The sequence below is a fragment of a genome, unplaced genomic scaffold (genome assembly GCF_019419815.1).
Source record: "Pyrus x bretschneideri cultivar Hongxiangsu unplaced genomic scaffold, Pyrus_bretschneideri_v1 Contig54, whole genome shotgun sequence".
In the NCBI taxonomy this organism is placed as follows: domain Eukaryota; kingdom Viridiplantae; phylum Streptophyta; class Magnoliopsida; order Rosales; family Rosaceae; genus Pyrus; species Pyrus x bretschneideri.
The window spans coordinates 759,973-780,794 of record NW_025999792.1 but is presented as its reverse complement, the minus strand read 5'-3'; the positions used below and the strand labels follow the sequence as shown (position 1 = coordinate 780,794).

Here is a 20,822-nt window from a genome sequence, read left to right as displayed (position 1 = left end):
GGGAGCTACACTTTCTCGATGCTAAGAGGAGATTTCACGCCTAGAACAAGAGAAAGGCATGGCTATGGAATTGCCCATCTTGTCTCCCACCTAGGTAGAGACTTTGAAGACTTTGGAAGGCTTGCTTGAAGATTACCTCCGTAGTTTTAGGGACATAGTTTTCAAGGAGTGTCTTCTGCTTTTTTTGTAATCAGGCTTTAGGGCCGACTTTTTTCCTTTAAAGAAATGAAGTGTTTGCATTCTTGAATTTGCTCTTTATTCTTCAAAGTGTTTGTGTTTTTGTTGATGATGTGACTGTACTTGAAGTTTTGAAGTTTCAAGTTGCCTACGTACCCTTGGTTGAGGAGGGATCAAGTCATGACGTAGTTCAAATGAGTGATGGTTTTTTTTTTTTGTTTTTTTTTTTTTTTTTTTTAATGATTTTAATGGTGATTTTGATGATGATTTTGCCGTACACAGTTTATGCTCTTGTGGGCCATGAGCGTTTGGTTGTCGTCTTTTAGGCTCGTGCGAACGTGGAGTTTTTTGAATTTGTCAAACGATCTCAGAGAGGCATTCCTTGCAATCTTCATAGCAAGGAGTCTTGACTGAGTGATTGAAGAAATCGTGCATCGTGATGGCAACGGATGATTTTCGTGTCATAATTTCATCATCCTCAACACTTTCATGTAGCTTTGAAGGTTGACGGTAGTTGCTTTGCCCCCTTTCCGATTGGTGAACTTGTGGAGGAGACGTATGTTTCTTATGCATTTTCTTTGGAGTGACATAAGTCCATCCTTCAACTTCACTTGACTTGACCGACATGGTTTTGGAGCATGCCCCCAGCGGTTGAGGTGAAGATTTTGAGTTGAAAGAGCCAGAAGTGACGGTGGTATAGTTTGACTTCACCACATCATTAAGATCTAGCTCGATGATCCCTTTCTGAGCCAACTTCATGATGAGATCTTTTAGCACGAAGCACTTTTCCGTCGGATGACTGATGAAGCGGTGGAATTTACAGTACCTTGGATTGTCAGTACGGTTCATATCTTCCGGCCATTTGCACTCAGGTAGGTTGATCACCTTTTTGTCAAGCAAGTCTTTCAACATGGCAACCACATCAGAGTCAGGGAATGGATAAGTCTTCTCCTGAAGCTCTTTCAAAGTGCATCTACGCATTTCTTGATCACGAAAAGCTTTGGTTTGAATCGTCTTACCTCGTGTATGGATTTTGACTGGAGTTGTGTTGACGGTTATTACTTCCTTGGTGGGTTTCCACGCAGCCTTATCCACCTTTGGCCCCAAAACTTTGTCGTTCTTGTAGTCGGCGATCGGTTCTTTCTTCCCATGACGGGCGATGCTTAACTCCATATCATGGGCGCGGGTGGCTAACTCCTCAAATGTTCGTGGTTTAATGCCTTGAAGGATGTAGTGTAGTCCTCACTGCATGCCTTGAACGCACATCTCAATGGCGGAGGTTTCAGAAAGTCGATCTTTGCAATCCAGGCTTAATGAACGCCATCTATTGATGTAGTCGACGACAGGTTCATCATTCCACTGTTTCGTACTGATCAGCTCCAGCATGCTCACAGTGCGACGAGTGCTGTAGAAGCGGTTGAGAAATTCCCTTTCTAGCTGATCCCAACTGTCCATAGACTCGGGTTCGAGGTCGGTGTACCAATCAAAAGCGTTACCTTTTAGAGAGCGCATGAACTGTTTGATGAGGTAGTCTCCCTCCGTCCCAGTATTGTTGCAAGTTTCAATGAAATGGGCAACATGTTGCTTTGGGTTGCCTTTTCCATCGAATTGTATGAATTTTGGGGGCTGATAACCCCTTGGCATCTTCAAAGCATCAATCTTCTTGGAGTAAGGCTTTGAGTACAGTACGAAGTCATGATGGTGCTTCCTTCATATTGTGTCTTGATGGTGCTTGCGATCATCTCTTGTAGCTGCTGGATAGAGAGAGATCCCATGAACGCCGTTGCTTGGTCTAGCTTCAGCTTCTCTTCGACTTTCTCCTCTGGAGGCTCCTCTTCTTCGTCAACTTCTTTCTTTAATGAACCAACATTTGGGTTGACTTTCACGTCGAGCCACGCATCTAGTTGGTTGATGAGTGCGCTGATCTGCAAATCCTTCTCTTTCACAGTCCGTGTGAGCTTTGCAATTGCTTCACTCATTTGAGCCTGTTGTTCTTCAACAAAGGTGACGCCGATGGTCATGACTTGTGCAACCAATAGACACGACTTTCCTTCAGACATCTAGGGTGCTGATGAAGAACCCCATTGGCCATTTTGGAATGTCATCTTGTGCGCCTCAACAGCATGCTTTGGTGCCCCTAGCAAGGTCAGGTTGATGACCGACTCGCGCCTTTGATGCTCATCTTGCTTGCTTAGCAGTATTAACTTTGCAGCGGCATGTTGAGGAGTGGTTGTGGCACCAATGGATGCTCTATTCGTGGCGGAAGTGCTCATGCTTCTTCCCTTGGTGGTTACAAGAACGGCTTGTCCCTTGCTTGATGCCATTGATTTTAGAGGTGTGCTTTGGTTTTCTTGAATGGAGAAAGAGATGAGAGGTAGATTGTCCCACCAGGCGTGCCAAATTTGTAAACACGAAAAATTCCTGAAACAAGAACACGTGTACAAAATATATTTTGTATTAATTAATGATTTTGGGGTTACAATCTCTTTGTAATTTGATCATCTGATTCGATCTCTGTAAGGTGTTGATTTGTGGATGTGCGATTGATCCAAAGGCCGTCAAGGCTTGATCTTGGATGAACAGTTTGAAGTTTCTTCAAGGGCCGTTGGGGGTTGATCTTGAAGGTTGAGGAAAGTTTCTTCAAGGGGCCTTCAGGGCTTGATCTTTGAAGGTTGTTGAACAGGTCTTCAAGGGGGCTTTTGGGCTTAATCTTGAATAATGGTTGTGCGGATTTCTTCAAAGGGCTTTTGGGCTTGATCTTGAAGGTTGATGGATGAGTGGATCTTCAAGGGCTTTTGGGCTTAATCTTGAAGAACGATTGGATGTGTGGATTTGTTGAGGTTGTTGATCCAAAGGGCTGTTGGGGCTTGATCTTAGGATGAACGGATGATGAACGATGAACACTTTCTTCAAGGGCCGTCGGGGCTTGATCTTGAAGGAGGATTTGACGAAGAACGAAGAGTGCTTTCTTGATCCTTCGGGATTTGCTTGAGAGCTTTAGAGTTTCAAGGCTTCAAGGTTTTGGTGTAATGTAAATTCCTCCCCTTTTTCTCTTGATGGAGAAGCTTATTTATAGGCTTTCAGAGTGAATCACCACCATCCATTTTTTTGATGAAGTGAGTGGATGTTGTAGGTGAAATAAATGGAGTTGGTAGGTGAAGTAAGTGTGTGAGGTTGGTGAAGTAAGTGGAAGTTGTAGGTGAAATGAGTGTGTGATGTAGGTGAAATAAGTGTGTGAGGTTGGTGAAGTAAATGGAAGTTGTAGGTGAAATGAGTGTGATCTAGGTGAAACGAATAAAGGTTGTAATTTTAATACATTGGTCAACATTTATTTCATTGAAATTTCAATGTCTACACTTGCTTTATTGCATCAATAAATGGGATATTGACTTATACCTTCCTGAAGGTTTCTAAGATGTCTTTTTCATTTCTTCTTTCTTTGATTGCATAAACCTGCGAGGAAAAGGCACATTTGGTGGAATAGGGTTAAAAGGAGTTGAATTCAAAACAACCTTACCTAATTTGGGAGGTATAGGAGCCTTAAAAGGTTGCGGCAAGGATTGTTCTTCCCTTGCCGTGGCCTTGCCTAACTTTTCTTCTTCAGGCGGTAGCTGTTCGTCCTCTTTTTGGCTTTGTTTGGATGTCTTTGGATTGGTTCCAATCTCTTTGCCACTTCTCAAGGTAATAGCCCTTAGCAGTTTCAAAACCTCCATTTGGATTTACAATGGTTGAACTAGGAAACTTGCCTTGTTCTCTAAATTATCCCATGAATTCTGCCATTTACCCCATTTGATTCTTCATTTCACCTATCTCTTTGGCTTGATTTTGTAAACCCTGAGTCAAAAAAGTTAGTGCTTGAAGAATTTTATCATTATCCATTAACCTGAATTTGGTTGAGAAGGTTGTGGGGGCGGATGTGGTGGTGCAAATGGCCTTTGATAGAGCCCATGAGGTGGCTGTCTATATTCGCCTTGCTGTTAAGTTTGTTGAGATTCCCTCCACTTCATATTTGGATGATTTCTCCAGCCCGGATTGTTGGTGTTGGAAAATGGGTCATTCCTTGGTTGATTTTGGCCTAGATAACCTATGGCATTGGCACTTTCCTATCCCCCATTCTCAATTAATTAAGGACATTGATCAGTAGGGTGTCCTTGTATAGAGCACATGCCACATGCAGCTACACTTTGCACTTTGGATCCTTCAACAACCTGTGATATAAGAGTAGAGAGATTAGCCATTTGAGATTGAAGTTCTGAAATAGTACTTACCTCATTAACTTGATTCTGCTGTGTAGGTTTTCTTTGTCCAACTCCTTCATATTGTTGTGCATTCAAGGCTCGATTTGCTATTAAGATCTTTGTAGCAATTGGTGTTTTGTCAACTAAAACACCTCCTACTGAAGCATCAAGCATTTGTCTCTCAAGTGGAAGTAGTCCTTCACAGAAATATTGAATTAAAAGCTCTTCCTTCATTTGATGTTGTGGACAAGATGCAACTAAAGTCTTGAAACGCTCATAATACGCTGGAAATGATTCTCCTGGGCCTTGTTGAATTCCACTAATTCTCTTCCTCAAAAGAATGACTCTTGAAGTTGGAAAGAATTTCTCTAAGAATGCTCTCTTCATGCTTTCCCAAGAAGTGACGGTTCCAGGTGCTAATTCAAAGAGCTAATCTTTAGCCTTTTCCAAAAGAGAGAATGGAAAGGCTTTCATCTTCAAAATATTCCCATCTACATTAATTGGTGTCATACTCGAACATACTACTTCAAATTCCTTAAGATGCTTGTTCGGATCTTCCATGGATAGCCCATGGTACTTAGGAATGTGATGCAGCAAACTAGACTTCAATTCAAACTCATCAGTTTTTCCTTGAATTGCAGCAGGGTATTGAATGCAAAGAGGAACGACATTGTCCAATCCTAAGGCTGAAAGTTCCTTGATTCTTCGATTGTCAACAGCCATGTCTTGTTCCTCTTCCAATTCTGTTTCAATTTCAGCTTCAAATTCAGATTCGAAATTAGAACTAGGTGGATTGAATTCTGGCTGCTTCCTCTTCCTTCTCAAAATTCATTCAAAATCGTCGTCAAATTCCAATATATGCCCACGGACAAGTTGAGAACTTCGAGTCATAAATTAGTACCTAAAACAAAGAAAACTAAACTAAACTAAATTAGAAACACAAGAAAAGACACGAATAGAAACAAAGGGGAAGATTAGAGATTTTGCTAATCCCCGGCAACGGCACCAAAATTTGATGTGTTAAAAACTAGCACACAAAATAAACCTTATAGTTTAGACAATTGTAGTATGAGCAAGTAGGGATCGTTCTAGGCCGGGGATTAGTTGAGCTAGGAAGTTGAGCACTTCGTCTTCCTAGTTCAATCAAAATTTTTTCCCAGAGGCTCAACAACCTTTTCGACAATGACAACTTTACAGTGTAATCTAAGATGGACGTGGCTTCGGCGGCAGACATGACATGAGAAATGAAGATCATGACCATAGCTTAAATGGAGTCCTCAATTCAGACGATGCAACTCAAGGACTTGTGTTATGATGAGTTTGTAGCAGACTTTTGAGGATCCGAATGTGATTTTGGATTAGTGGAAATCTTACATGGACATTCTGCTTGAACATTGAGTGATTGTTACTCATCATTCATTTTCTTCCTTCTAGATGGTACGTGTCCTTATGAGCAATGCATGAATCGAATGGTTTATATATATTACCCAATGAGGGGCAAAGTAGTAACTTTGCACTCTCAGGGATTTATTACTTGTTTATCGAGACAACATTGTGATTGTCAATATTATGAGCTGCAAACTATAATATTAGTGGCTCATTTGTGGGTTCCTTAATCAAGTGGGCAAGTAGGCCCATTTTGATTAGTATTTAATGAGTTAGACTTTATAACTTTTAGTGAATATGGCAAGACCATCATGAATGGTATTCTTTGGAAATCGAAGAACTGTACCAATGGGTCATATTCCTCCTCTTCAAGCCATGTGACTATTTAAAAAAAAAAAAGAAAAAAAAAAGGGGATGTTCAAGATATCTTACTCGCATAATTGTGAATGAGTATTCAGATGTATTCTTAAAGACATAACTGGAATGTCATTCGAGTTAAGATCCATATTGAGGATGTCTCGAAAGCTGCACTTAGAACTTGGTATGGTCATTATGAATTCCTGATCATACTAGTTCTGGTTGGATAATATCGATCTCTTGGGTTAGGTCATTTTGACCATAGAAATTTTTGTCGATCCACAAAATTTTTCTGAAATTGTTTATTAGGAATAACCCAAGATTTTTATCGAAGTTCGAAATGCCTTACAACTTTCTGGTTACTACCGGGGAGTTACACGATTTCTTTTCTATTGCTACCACACTTAATAAGTTAACCCGAAAGGGATTAACTTTTGAGTGGAATGATTATCACGAGCCATTTTCAAGAACTGAAAAATTACCTTACTCAAACACTTGTACCTGCTCTCTCTCTTTGTTAAGAGTAGGGAATCCAAAGTATATGTTGATGTTTCACATCCAAGCTTGGGATATGTATCAATGTCCTACTGAAGACCGATATCTTATGCTTTATGACAATTGAAACGTGGTGAGCAGAACTGTCATATCAACAAATTCGAATTGGCAGCAGTAGTATTTGCATTGAAGCCATGACGATTATATCTTTGCGGAGACATGTCGTATCTTTACGGTTAATAAGGGATTGAAGTATTTGTTTGACCAGAAGGGGTTGAAAATTAAGACAATGATGATGAATGGAGCTTATCAGTGATTACAATTGTACGATCAATCACTATCCCGGTCATGCTATTGTGGTAGCTAATGTTCTCAAACGACAACCTTATTCTCCTTGAGAAGTCTCTACTTCGAATCTTATTGAACTAAGGAAATGGAAGCTCAATAAAAAGTGAAAATGATAGAGCCTTATTAGCTCATTTTCAGGTTCAACCTGTACTCGTTAAGCAGATTTGTTCGGCTCAATGAAACAATATGTTGAGTGGAGATTTATCGAATGAGCGGTAAGTGGTTCACGACAAGATCTTAAAGTTAGAAGAGATGAAGCACATATATTTGGGAATCTACTTTATATTCCTCAAGACAAAGAGGTGATGAAGGAAATTCTAGATGAGGTACATATCTCAGCGTAGTGCTGTGCATCTTGGTTCAACCAAGATGTATTACACTATCTAGCCCTTCTACTACTGGTCGGGTATGGAAGGGAAATGGCTGAATATGTAAGAAGATGGTTTGTATGCCAACAAGTGAAAGCCGAGAGATGGGAACCCAGTAAGATTATCTCAATTTCTTCTTATCCCTAAATGGGAAATGGGAAGAGATTACGATGAATTTCTTATCCAAATTTCTGAATCGAGAATTAGTAATGATGACATTTGCATAATCGTCAATCGTCTCACGAAGTAAGTGATAAGTTCATATTTATATAAATTTTACATCAAATTCACTTGTCTTTTCTTAGTTAGTTCCTTATATTTTTGAGCTATTTACTTTGTTTTTGTGTTTTGTAGGATTTGTCAAGCAAAGAGAAGAAAAAAAGCATGAGTGGGATTTTAATTAACAAATTCGTCAAAACTGCCTGTGTAGGTCAGCTGACTTTGGAAGCAAGTTACAAACATCTCATAATGAATTAGAGAACGAGCCTTATATGCTTGGAAAGCTACGGATGTGTATTTTCTGGGACATTTCACGGATTGATAATATCATTTTTCTAAAAAAAGTTATGGCCGTTTTAACAGTGAAAGGTTCCCAAGAGGCTGAGCAGTTTGTAACTGACAAGAAAGCATTGAAAGCAATAAATCCAATAAATCCAATAAAACTAGCAGCCAAAACTGATGCAGCCAAGAACAAACCAGCTGACACCTATTCAAATATCAGAGGAAATGGAAAATTAAGTGGGAGTAATGGGCATAAAGGCTACCTAATGAGTTACAATTGTTTTAGCATTTCCTCTCACTTATTGTCATCACTAAATGGCTGTTAGTAGGGTGAGTTATGGAGAAAAAACTGTGGCAGCAAGCAAGAAGAAAAAGGCTGCCGGTTGCAGCGGCAAAGAGAGAAGAAAAAGATAGAAAAAAAAGAAGGAATGGAAGGAAGAAAGGCAAGGCTGCTGCGTTGGGGAAGGAAGGAAAGGAAGGAGAAAATCTTGGCATTCTCTTCTTTCGGTTTTATCTTCTCAAACCCATGTCTTTCTTTTGGTTTTATTTGAGAATAATGTGTAACTAAATTTTTAGTAGTTAGGGGCTCTTTTGAAGCCCCAAATATGATTGCAAGTTTGTTATGACATTTCATTTGAATTACTTTTATGAACAAATGAAAATTGGTTCACTACTTGTCTCATTGATGAATTCATTATGTGTTTTCTACAGATGCATACTTAGTAAGCATATCTAGGATTTTAATGCTATGAATATGTGTGTGTCTGCCCTTGTCAAATGAGGACTTACATATGTTCTAGAGTAGTACTTGTTAATTGCGATTAACATGTGAACCAATTTCTAGGATAAGTAAGACAACACTAGTACTTACGATGCCTTGTGATGACTCAAACTCTTTTCGTTCTTAATGATTCCTAATTGTTAAATCTATGAACAAGCCATTCTAGATTACATGTTAGGGACTAAGTTAAGTTGAAAACGCCATTCTCTTAATATACTACATAAGAAAGAGTAATAGGTTGAGTTCTAACATTGAGCCAACTTGAGCATCTTCATTTAGAAATAGAAATTTGAATAAAACATAACAGGTTTGCATGATTATTTGGTGGTGGATAGCAATTCCCCTAACTCGTTTTTCTTAATTTGTGAACTACTTAAAATCTGTTTTTGTCCTGTTTTTGTTCGATTTAATTTAAATAGCAAATCAACTCCAAAAATCCCAAAAATTTGTGTGAGTGTAGCTCTATGTGTCTAGTGTTTGCATATAAAATTTCGTAGACTTTAGCTAAGTGTAAGTCGGTCTAATAATTTTTTTTCGGTGGCTGGCCAGTAGGGACAGCAGCCCAGTTTTTGTGACATTTTAAGTAGTTAGATAAAACAATCTTCTGTGGGAAAGACCCTTATTTTCATATGCTACAATTGAAAAATCTTAGTGTTAATAAGGAAAATCAATAGGACATTTGTATGCTACTTTGTGGTGTGCTTTTAATCCTATCAGTCAGCATGTTTCTTTGATGTTCGTGAAACATATTCTATTACCAAATTGGCTAAACTCTTCAGCGACCAGATTATTCATTTGCACGGAATACCTGTAACAATTATTTTCATCTGGATGCCCAATTCACGTCCAAGTTCCGGAAGGCTTTTTAGCACACCACAGGTACTCACATACTATACAGTATTGTTCATCATTCTTTAACTGACGGATGGTCCGATAGGACTATTTAGACGTTGAAGGATAGGTTAATGGTAACTGTGATGCAGTTCAGCAAAAGTTGAAATCACCATCTATCTATGATAGGATTTTCCTGTAACAACTGTTTCCATACAAGTCTCGGTACGTTACCATTCGAGGCTTGTATGGTAAAGTTGGCAAAACTCCATTGTATTGGAACGAAGTTGAAGAACAGACTATTATGAGTCCAAAAATAGTGGATAATGTTACTACAGAGTCGAAAGTGCTAAGAAGGTATTTGAAGGTTACTCAAAATCGACATAAGAATATTACTGATGATTATACAAGAAACCAAGACTTGGCACTGTTAGGGATTGTGTACTCCTTATCACCAAGAAAGGGGTGACGAGGCTCAAGAAGCGAGGAAATCTCAATCCTCGATCCATTGGTCCTTACTCCCTCTCTAAAATGAGTGAAGTGTAGATTATCGTTTGGATTTACTCTAGAGTTATCATGTGTGCATGATATGTTTCATGTATCGATGCTTCGAAGGTATGTTCCAGACGCATCTCATATTCAGAATCATCACAAATGGAGCTACGGAATGATCTAAGCTATGGAGAGGAACAAGTTACTATACTAAATTGTAGAGAGAAAACTCTTTTAACTGAGTTGCTGCTATTGATGAAGGTTTTGTGGAAAAAACACACGATAGAAAAAGCTACTTGGCAGACGGAGGAAAATATGAGAACTCAATATCCACATCTATTCTACCAGTCGTTGTGGAAATTTTAGGGATGAAATTTTCTTAATGGGGGTAGATTGTTACAACCCGTACCTTGAAATAATATTATTCTATTGCCGAAAGACGTGAAATAATTAAAATGCCCTTGGCGGGTGTCTTGAGTAATTATGGACCTTTGAGTTAAATTCTATTTTATTAAATTAGTAATTATGGGCCTCTCCTATTTTCTCACACCTTCTCGAATACTCTTCTCTCCTCAGTGCTCCCTTTCGGATTTATGGATTCTCAATCTCCTCCCTCTAGATCTCTCTCTCCCACAGTCTCGCTCTCTCTCTCTCCCCCAAACCTTCTTCTTCTTCAAGTTCTTAATCCTAACTGGGTTTTCCACAAATCATGCATTTTTAGCTTTTAGCCCAAAACCCCAATCTAGGTTTTGCTAATTTTCTCTACATTTTCGCTGCGAGGACTGGAGCAACAACCACCAAAAGCTCGCCAATTGTGGCATCGAGTTCGACATGGACGCCATGGGAGGTAAAGGGGGCCTGATCTACATAGTCATCGATTCGTTGGATTCTAACCTGGCCAACCCAACTCGGGGAATGCTTCGCCATGCTGTCATCCATACCGAGTGATAAGTCACATTTTGTATACATTTATATTTTCATTATTTGGCGTCTTTGTGATTGTTTTGGATTAAACTAGTTGCATTTTACCTTATTTGGTGTTAGTGTGCAGCCAAGGGTGTAATTGGATCAATGGGAAGGCAATTGAAGTAAAAACATTCCAGAAAAGATGTGAAGTGTTAAGAAATGCAATTCGGCCATATTGGGTGATTCTAAACAAGGCAAAATCATTGAAGTCACCTATGTGGTTCCAACATCAAAACATGCATTCACATGCATGTCACAACCTTGGCCGTGTGTTCCACTACTTGTCCATTTACCTTTTGCGCCAAAAACACCCATTTCCATCACTTAATTCATTCAGTCATTTGGACACCAACAATCACAACCTAGCCGTGTGTTCCCATATCATCCCATCAGATTATGCACTTCCAACATCAAAACATGCATTCACATGCATGTTCACACCTTCACATGCATGATCCACATCCATTCCGTGCATTCCATTACATTTCTGCACTTCATCTTTGCAGAAATACACATGCATTTCAATTAAATAAAACCCATGCTTGCACCTTTCCCTTTTGTTATTCACCCATTATTCCAGAAAATCACTCATTCTTTGTCCATGCCGTGGGATCCCTTCTCCTTTCCAGATTTGTTCAAAGCATTTTCTGGTGGTCTAATTCACCTTTGCAGGTTCCACTCAATTGTTGCAGCAAGGGCACATGCATTTTGATTAAACAAACCACATCTTTGCAGACCTTGTCCATGCCATGTGCCCACTACCTCAGAAAACCATCATTCCATCTGACTTGTGCATGAGATCCAATCTGAATGTTGGGGACAGATTCATTCCTATTAAACTAAGCATACTTCACTCTTCAAAGGGGTTCCGCAAGTTTTATTCTTCATTCAGTCCATATACACAGAGATAGCCACTCCATTTCCCCTCCATTCTCTGCCCATTTCACTCCATTCTATGTCCATTTATGTGCTAAGGGCAGAAACCATCCAAACCAAACCAATCTACTTCATCCGCACCACATTTGGAGAAGCAACACCAAGGAACTCTTCAAGGACTTCAACATCAATTTTGCTTCAAGGGTTCATTCTTATCAATCTTATGTTCATTCATGTTTTATACTTTTATATCAAATCTTTTGTAAACATGAATTGTAACTAAGCTTCCTCTAGGGATTCGATGTAACCTTGCAAAGTTTGCCATGTAATTAAGTTAGAATGCTCAGTTTGTCCATCTATTTCTTGTTTCATTCTCTGATTTAATGGTGACTTAGTGTGTTGATTTTAATGTTTGATCATCATTTGAATTAATCACAAAGTTGTGTAGCCAAGATTAAAACACACATCATGCATAATCTTGGTAGATATGTGAATGAATGAAGGGAATGTTTAGCACACATCCTGCCAAGTTAATCCCTTTAGTTTTATGAAAGTTTCTTGTGCATTACATACTCTTGATTATGAACCAAAGTTGCACATCACAATTAGGTTCATGATTAGAGACATTTGATCAAATCCACACATCATATGGTTGATCATGTCCAAGTGAAACAAACTCAAGAAATAGGTAGATGAATGAGTACAAACTAACTTAACAAACATGGATTTAGTTGAGCAATGGTGAAATCGAATCCCTAGCTTCATTTCCATTGATACTATCCCATTATATTAGTTGTTGATTCATTGATTTGTGTTTACTTCATTTTCTTATGCTTTCAAGTTACAATTTCCAAATCTGCCTATTTAGACTAGTTTGATTCAATAACAAATCTGCATAGTTTGAATTAGTTTGATTCATTTCTTAATATGCCTAGTTTGACTAGTTTGATTCATTTCTTAGAGTTCTAGCAAAACAAGTAATTACATAGGTCCAATTAGTCCCTGTGGATTCGACACCCTTGCTTGTGCCATTATACTAAATATATTCTAGCATTAGGAAGGAAATATACATCAACACCGAGCCCCTCTGGATTATCTTCTTCGTTAACATGACCATCAAGCTCAAATGCGAGCTCCTCGCCAACAACTTCAAGACCATCGACGACCGTGGCTACAATGTCCACGTCACCGGTGGCAGATACACCACCTGTGGACCGTTTCTCCTTCCTTTCTCACCTCCCTGCAATCTCACTCCCTCTCTCTCTCTCTTGATAGTCAACGTGCATTGTCTTCCCTCACATAGGCGAAGAAGTTGAGGGGTCGGGATTCCTGGGATTAGGACTCCAGGGGCTTGAGGGATTTAGGGTCGAAGGAGAGGACGCCATGGCCTTAGCGGAGGGAGGTGGAGACGTCAAGGAAGGTGGCAGTTTCGCCAAAAAAAAAAAAAAAAAAAAAAACCAAGGACTTATGGACCCAGCCTGAACCTGCCTGTTTTAAATAGGCCGAGTTAGGTTTGGTTCCTGTATTAAAATTTGTTGTACCCGTTTCTTTTAATCCGGGTCCAGTCCGGTTCCTTCAAAATTAGGCCCGGCCCAGCCCGTGCCCAGCCTTGGTATAATTTCTGAATTATTGATTGTATGCTATCGGTTATGGAAATTGATGTGATATTCATTTATTATTATGTAGTTTCACTATATATGTTTTTACAAAACGGGGGTTAGTATGTTGAAAATGATTTTGACTTGATAATTAAAATTGGTCCACTCACACTTTGTTTTGCGCCCCCTCAAGTCCTAGCAAGTGCAAGGCGTACGTTGAGAAAGGTGAGTGAGCGTGGAGGTAGTGGAATTACTGCATGTGGGTAATTTCACCTTTGCTAGCCTCTATCATGTTGTAATCAATTGTAAACTTACTTTTGATTATATATAGCATAACACATACTTTTGTGGTTTACTGTTGTATGCAATACTGTTGCTTTGATGATGTGATATCAATTACAATTGGAATTAGTTTTAGATTATGTCCCCAAGTGGGGAGGTTGTGCAAGGAACCTAGTTGATAGGTTAAATAAATAACAAATGAGCCTTTCAGTTCGAAATATTTCACATCGCATATTTTGTCACCCTTATGGTGAGGTTTTATCATCTATTTAGTGTCAGCCAGCACATTTCCACCCTTAGTTGGAAGGTTATTCAACTCGGGGTGTGTCATCTACTAAGCAACAAGGGCATGGCATCATTGAAAGGTGACTCCTCCTCCATCTCAAGCACATAGAAATCGGTAGAAAAAATGAATTCTCCAACTTGCACTAAAACATTTTCCAACAAGTCTTTAGGATAGACATTAGAACGACCAACAAGTTGGATAATAATACCATCATATTTAAGGTCTCCTAAACTTAAAGCTGCATAAATACTATATGGCATAACATGGATAGAAGAACCTAAATCTAACATAGCGCATTCAAACCTTGTTTTTCGAAGGGTACACGGAATAGTAAAACTACCTGGATCGTTGCATTTAAGTGGTAGTTTCCTTTGAAGAGCGGCGGACACATTCTCACTTACATTAACAGTCTCACCTTGTTGACGCTTTCTCTTTGTAATGCAAAGATCTTTCAAGAACTTTGCATATGTTGGAACTTGCTTGATGGCATCACGGAGAGGGATGTTCACTTAAACTTTGCGAACTATATCCATAATGAACTTCTCATGTTCCTCCTTTGATTTTGCAAACTTGTGAGGAAAAGGAACACTAGGAACATTAGTAGAAATCGGAATTTCACTATATACATTTGAATTGAAAGGCATTGGTTGCACGGTTTGAGAACTAGGGAAGCCTTGTTCATTGCTTGCTATAGCCTTGTCCTCCTCCAATAACCCTGCTTTCTTAGTCATAAGAGGCTCTTCCAAAGCTTTCTTACCAAACCTTAGTGTCAGAGATTTTGTTTGCTCAAATCCACTTTTTGGATTTGGGAGAGGTTGGCTTGGTAACACTCCTCATATTTTCAATGTAGGACATTCAACTTCCTCTAGAGCAAAAAGTGATCAAATGGATGAAATTTGGAGTGATTCTAATTGGAGGATGTTCGTGAGTCTTTCAGGATGATTGTATCAAAATTCCAGATTTTTCTACCAAGTCGTTTAACTGTGGTAATGAAATAAAGAAACAGCGTGCAGTCTTGTCAAACTGATGTTTTGGGCTTATTTGAGCTTTTTGGCATCCAAGATGATGTCTTTTGGGTTCGAGACCTTCTACAATTATATTCGGGACATCTCAAGCATTAATTCAAGTCATTTTAGGCTTGTTTTGGAGCCTTCGAAGTCCAAAAACGTGGCTGATTTGTGGCTGGGTAGATTTCCCATATTTGATTAGGATTATGTTTCCTAATTTATTTTAATTTATTTGGTTTCCTAGTATTGTTCTAAGACCTTTTCTAGGTAGGGTTTAATTTTCTAGTAGTATAAATAAGGCTTTTTAGCCATTAGGGAGAGGGAGGATCAATTTGGAGAATTTAGCTAGGCTTTGACGTTTTGTATTTTAAGGTGTTTTCTATCCTTTTTCTATTTCAATAAAATTCCTTTTGTTTTATGGTTGTTCGTAACTAATTGCCATTTGCTAGGGTGATGCCTTGAGCCTTAGCATGAATATGTGGTCTTTATTTAATTACTTAAGACATTATACATGCATGCTTTGAATTATTAATCACCATGTTTAAACTGTCTCTATATCTTAATGCTTAGCTACCATTAGGATGTTTAGATAAGTAATCAGATGCAATTTGGTCGGAATACCATTGGGGGATTGAGTATTGCTTCTTGTGATTGATAGTTGTAATTTCACTTTGGGAGAATACTACGTCAGTAGGGTTGCATGGTTTTTCATAGGGTTTTCACAAAGCATAATGAGTCATGCATGTTTATATTTGATCTGAATACCACAGATGGATTGCATGTTTGATATACGTTCTAACTTGAATACCACGAGTAGAATATGCATTAGGAAAGCCTAACCTTCAAAGTTGCATGTGTAATTCTTAAGTAATTGATAAATCTACATAGGATTGTTATGGGAATGGCGGAACCCTAAGCTTTTATAATTTGGTTTTCAAAATGTTTTCTTTTATTTTCTTTACTTTGTTAATTTCCTTAATTGTTTTAATTTAAAATTCGTTTTAATATTCTAGGTCATAAAATCAACATTTTCCAATCTTTGTTTTCAAATAATTAACTAAGATTTTGGTTTTGCACATATTATTTAATCAATCCCTGTGAAAAACGACCTTACTTGAGCCGCTATACTACAATAACCTTGTACTCTTACAAGTATTTTTAAGTGTTTTTATCCCTACTTTTGCAGGTGGTAAAAATCCTATCAGTTGTCCTCGGAAGTTGCCACCTAAAGCATGTACTTGTTCCGAACGTTCCTTGATCTGTCAAGCTTGGACATGCATCCGTTGTATGCCCCCTCATTCACCTTGTGAGAACTTTGGCTCTTTGTTCCGAATTGTTGAGTTTGAGCGGCCATGGTGGCAATCAAAGTCCTTGCTTGTGCAGGCGTCTTGTCAATTAGAGCTCCTTCAGCAGCGGAATCAAGCATAGCTCTATCATTAGGACACAATCCTTCATAGAAGTATTGCACAAGAGAAAAATCTGTGAATTGGTGTTGAGGGCATGCGGTACATAGCTTCTTGTAACACTCCCAATATTTGCATAATAGCTCCCCATGTTGTTGTTGAATGCCATATATTGCTTTTCCCAAAGTTGCAGCCTTTGAAGTAGTAAATACTTCTCCAAAAACTAGTGTTGCATTTCATCCCATGTTGTGGTTGATCCTGGCGGAAGATCATATAGCCACTCTCTTGCTCCATCAGCTAATGAGAAAGGACATGTTTTTAACTTGATTCTCTTCACTCACGCCTTCTGGCTTCATCCCTAAGCACACCATATGAAATCCCTTGAGATGTGTATGAGGATCCTCTCCTGCAAAACCATGAAATATGGGAAGGTAATGGAGTATTCCAGACTTGAGCTCAAAACGTCCATTAGTTGGATAGGTGATGCATAATGGTGTGGCAGGTCCAATAGTTGCCACGAGCTACCTCATGGAGAGGTTGACATTGGCTGCCATTTCTTGTTCCTCCTTCTCTCCACTAGAGCTTGAAACTGGATGTGAAGGTGTTAGAGAAGGGCACACTGTTTGTTCAAAATGAATTGGGTTCTTGAGTCGTTCAAGGCGCTCTGCTATGCTAGTTAAACGATCAAAGCCTTGGGAGATGAACCCGTGTCTAAAAATATTCAAAGAAAAATTAAAGTATTAGTTTAAAGAAAAAATAAAACAAAAAATTAATCACACTAATTTTCATTAACAATTAGGGAAAACAATCCTCAGCGACAAGGCACCAAAATTGGTTTGCCTAAAATAAACAAGCAATTAACCTTGCACTATTAAGTCATTATTTAGTATAGATTGAAGCAAGGGTCTATTCTACAGAGGATTGTTGTAAACTATTAATCGAATACACGAAAATGTTCAAAAGAAAACCTTAGAATGAAAGAATATAAAATCAAGACAGCAATTATAATGAAAGTGTGACAAGGCGGGGTTTTGAATGTTTAGATGAAATTATAAAGAGATGCAACTAAGGACATGTTAAGACCATTAACACGAAAAAGGGTCTAAGACAATACTAGGGTTACAAGTACTCACGGAGTCTTGTTGAACCTAGAGTTTGTTGCACATGTTAAGATCATTAACAGTTGCTACTTAGTGTACACATGCATGACAATTACGGATTACAAATATGATACTAACATTAGGGTCCTAGCATGCTTATATAGTTGGCCACCTAAACAAACAAACTAAAAATCATGTTATTTAGCTCAGTGAAAAGAAAAAAATAGTTCAATCAAGGATCATAAGGAATATAAACTGAATGTTATTAAATATAATTTAACATGTTCGGGGCTTCAAAATTGCCCCTAGTACAGAAAATGAGCTAGACATAGCACCTAGCATTTTGAACTGAAAATAAAGAAGAAAAACTACAACACCATCAATTTGTGTCTCTCTCAATCACTATCTCTATGTCTATTCTATTTGTATATTCCTACACATGAGACTCCTTTCTTGTTGCAGCGCCTCTCCTTTAGGAGAAAAGAAAATCAAGTTGGGTAGAAGTGAGTCCAAAATGGAAGATTGCAAAACCTCAAGTTAAACATGGCGGCTTCAATGTATGAAGTTGGACATTTTGCGTTCTTTCGTTTGGCCTTGCACCACATGTCATTTCTTATCACATCTTGTCATCAAAGCTGGAAGTACAGCCAATACAAAGTAATTGGGCAGTAGCTAGAATAAACTTGGCAACTGCAACTAGTACAACTTGTAGTAGATGAGTGAATTGGTTTCTTTATTTCTTTTACTTTTGTCATTTATTGTCTCCCACATGAATAATTTCCTCCTCCTTTCTTCATTTGATCCACAAAGGCTGCAGCTCTCAACTTGTCTTCCATTCATAGCAGCAAAGAGTCCAACTCATGTTTTAGAGGACAGCTGCTAAAGTTACTTTAGACATGTGTCAGTATTTTAGTCACTCATACCGCTTCATTAAATAGATTATCCACAAATTTGGATATGTTAATGTCGACACAATTTGGAGTAACCTTCATGAAGAAGTCATTTTCATTTGAGAACTTTATGTTGCCATTTTTAGACTTTACAACCTATGAACTGCAAATTTGAACAACTGTCAGTGCGGGATGAGCTGGGGATGATATAGAGCTTTGATTGATGCCAATTTTGGATATGTTGTATTAGACACAATTTGCAACAACGTTGATGAATATATCATCTAGATCCAAGCATTATACATTAATGGACTGATAAACAAGAACTGCTAATTCCAGCATGCTGCCACAACTTGCTTATGTATCAATACCCTCATATTTGTAGCGTAAGGACTTCATATAGACTCCAAAATCCCCATCCCTAGTGCAGTCCACATATGCCATCCAATCCAAATCCAAAGTAGCTCATTTCTACTCAATTTAACCTTCTTTGGTCACTTTTGGCAATTGGACATGAAATCAAACGAAAAATTAATACCATAAAACATTAAAACAAATGGAAATTAACTAAATAAACTAGAGAACTAAGATAACAAAGTTACAGAAATATGTTCCTATTAGTCAAGCCCTTTCAGAGGCTAAGACTGCTGGTAGGAAAGGCGAAGGCCCTTTCCAAGGCTGAGAATGCTGGTGAGAAAGGCAATCCAGATCATTTCCAAGACTAGGGCTGCAGTGGAAAGGGTGATCCGGACCATTTTCGAGGCCGAGGCTGTCGTGGGAAAAGGCAGTCGCGATGTAGAGGACATGTTTGTTAATGACGTGGGTATGCATACTGGCGTTTCCCATGTAGGTTTTGTACACGCCTTGGTTGCGGCGGGAAATGAAGGTGGTTGCCTTTTCCGTAGTTAGCATTGCAGGAGGATTAGTGACGACTTGCTTTCTTACGGATTGTGTATGCGTGTGTGATCAGTTCTAGACGTGCTGACTTGTTCCGGATAAATGTTGGCATGTTTTTTATTGTCATACTCTGCATGCATGAGTCAGGTTGCTTTCTAGCGTGAATTTTCCATATCCTTCCTTTATGATTTTCTTCTTCTCTACTTCCTTTTGCATGATTAATGATTTTCCTTTGCAGGTGGTATAAAATTGTTATGTGAATATATTTTGTATTACATAACTGAAGTTGTACACAGGTATGAATTTATACAAGAATTGTGATGCTACTCTAGGTAAACGGAAACTAATTCTATGCTATTACAATCATCTCCTACAATCGCTCCAAGATGGACTATTGTATCCTACAATCGCTCCAAGATGGATTATTGTATCCTACAATCACTCCAAATCATATCAGATAGTTGACTATTTTATTTCCTTTAACACTCCCCCTCAAGTTGAAGTGTGGATGTCAATGACACCCAACTTGCTAAGATGCGAGTGGAAGGCGGGTGCTCTTAGCAGCTTCGTAAATATGTTAGCTATCTGACTCCCCCTTTGCACATGAGTGGTCTTGACTTCTCCCCTTTGAATCCTTTCATGGACTGTGTGACAATCTATTTTATGTGTTTGGTCCGTTCATGATACACGGGATTTGCTGCAATATGTAGGGCAACTTGATTGTCATAAAACAATCTTGCTGGCTCAAGGTGATGTACACGCAAATCTTTCAATAAGTACCTTAGCCAAGTAAGCTCATAAGTGGTTGTAGCCATGGAGCGATATTCGGCTTCCGCCGAAGATCGTGCGACTGTGACTTGCTTTTTACTTTTCCATGATACAAGTGACTTACCAAGAAAAATGCAAAAGCTTGTCACTGATCAGAATGTGATCGGACATCTAGCCCAATCCATATCATAATAGCCAATCAAATTGAGTTAGTTTTCTGAAGAAAACAATAGACCTTGTCCTGGTGCTTCCTTCAGGTATTGGAGAAGACGATCTGCTGCGTTAAGATGATGAAGCTTTGGTTCTTGCATGAACTGGCTAAGAGTGTTCATTGCATACATAATCTCTGGCCTTGTAATTGTAAGATAGATCAATTTCCCAATCAAACGTCGATATCGAGTTGGGTGCTTGAGAGCATCACTTTTTGTCGTTGTCAATACCAAAGCAAATTCCATAGGTACTTTGGCAGGTTTTACTCCGAGCAAATCGGCTTCCTCTAATATATCCAGGGTATATTTACGTTGACAAATGGAAACCCAGCTTTGGAACATGTAACTTCTACACCAAGAACGTATTTTAATGGTCCGAGATCTTTAATTTGGAAACAACCACTGAGAAACTTCTTGAGGTTACTAATGGCTTCCTCATCATTCCCTGTAATGATGATGTCATCAACGTAAAGCAACACCATAGTAATAGAGTTTTCACAAACCTAAGTAAACAACGAGTAATCTGCACGTGATTGTTGGAAGCTAATTTCTTGAATGGCAGATAA

General features: G+C 38.7%; 1 non-coding gene across 1 annotated transcript; it reads left to right on the top strand.

The window, feature by feature from the left end:
• Positions 1-16,473: 16,473 nt before the first annotated feature.
• Positions 16,474-16,580, top strand: LOC125470914. The gene has a single exon (XR_007253283.1). It is a non-coding gene; the product is annotated as a small nucleolar RNA R71 (small nucleolar RNA).
• The last annotated feature ends 4,242 nt before the right edge of the window (positions 16,581-20,822 follow it).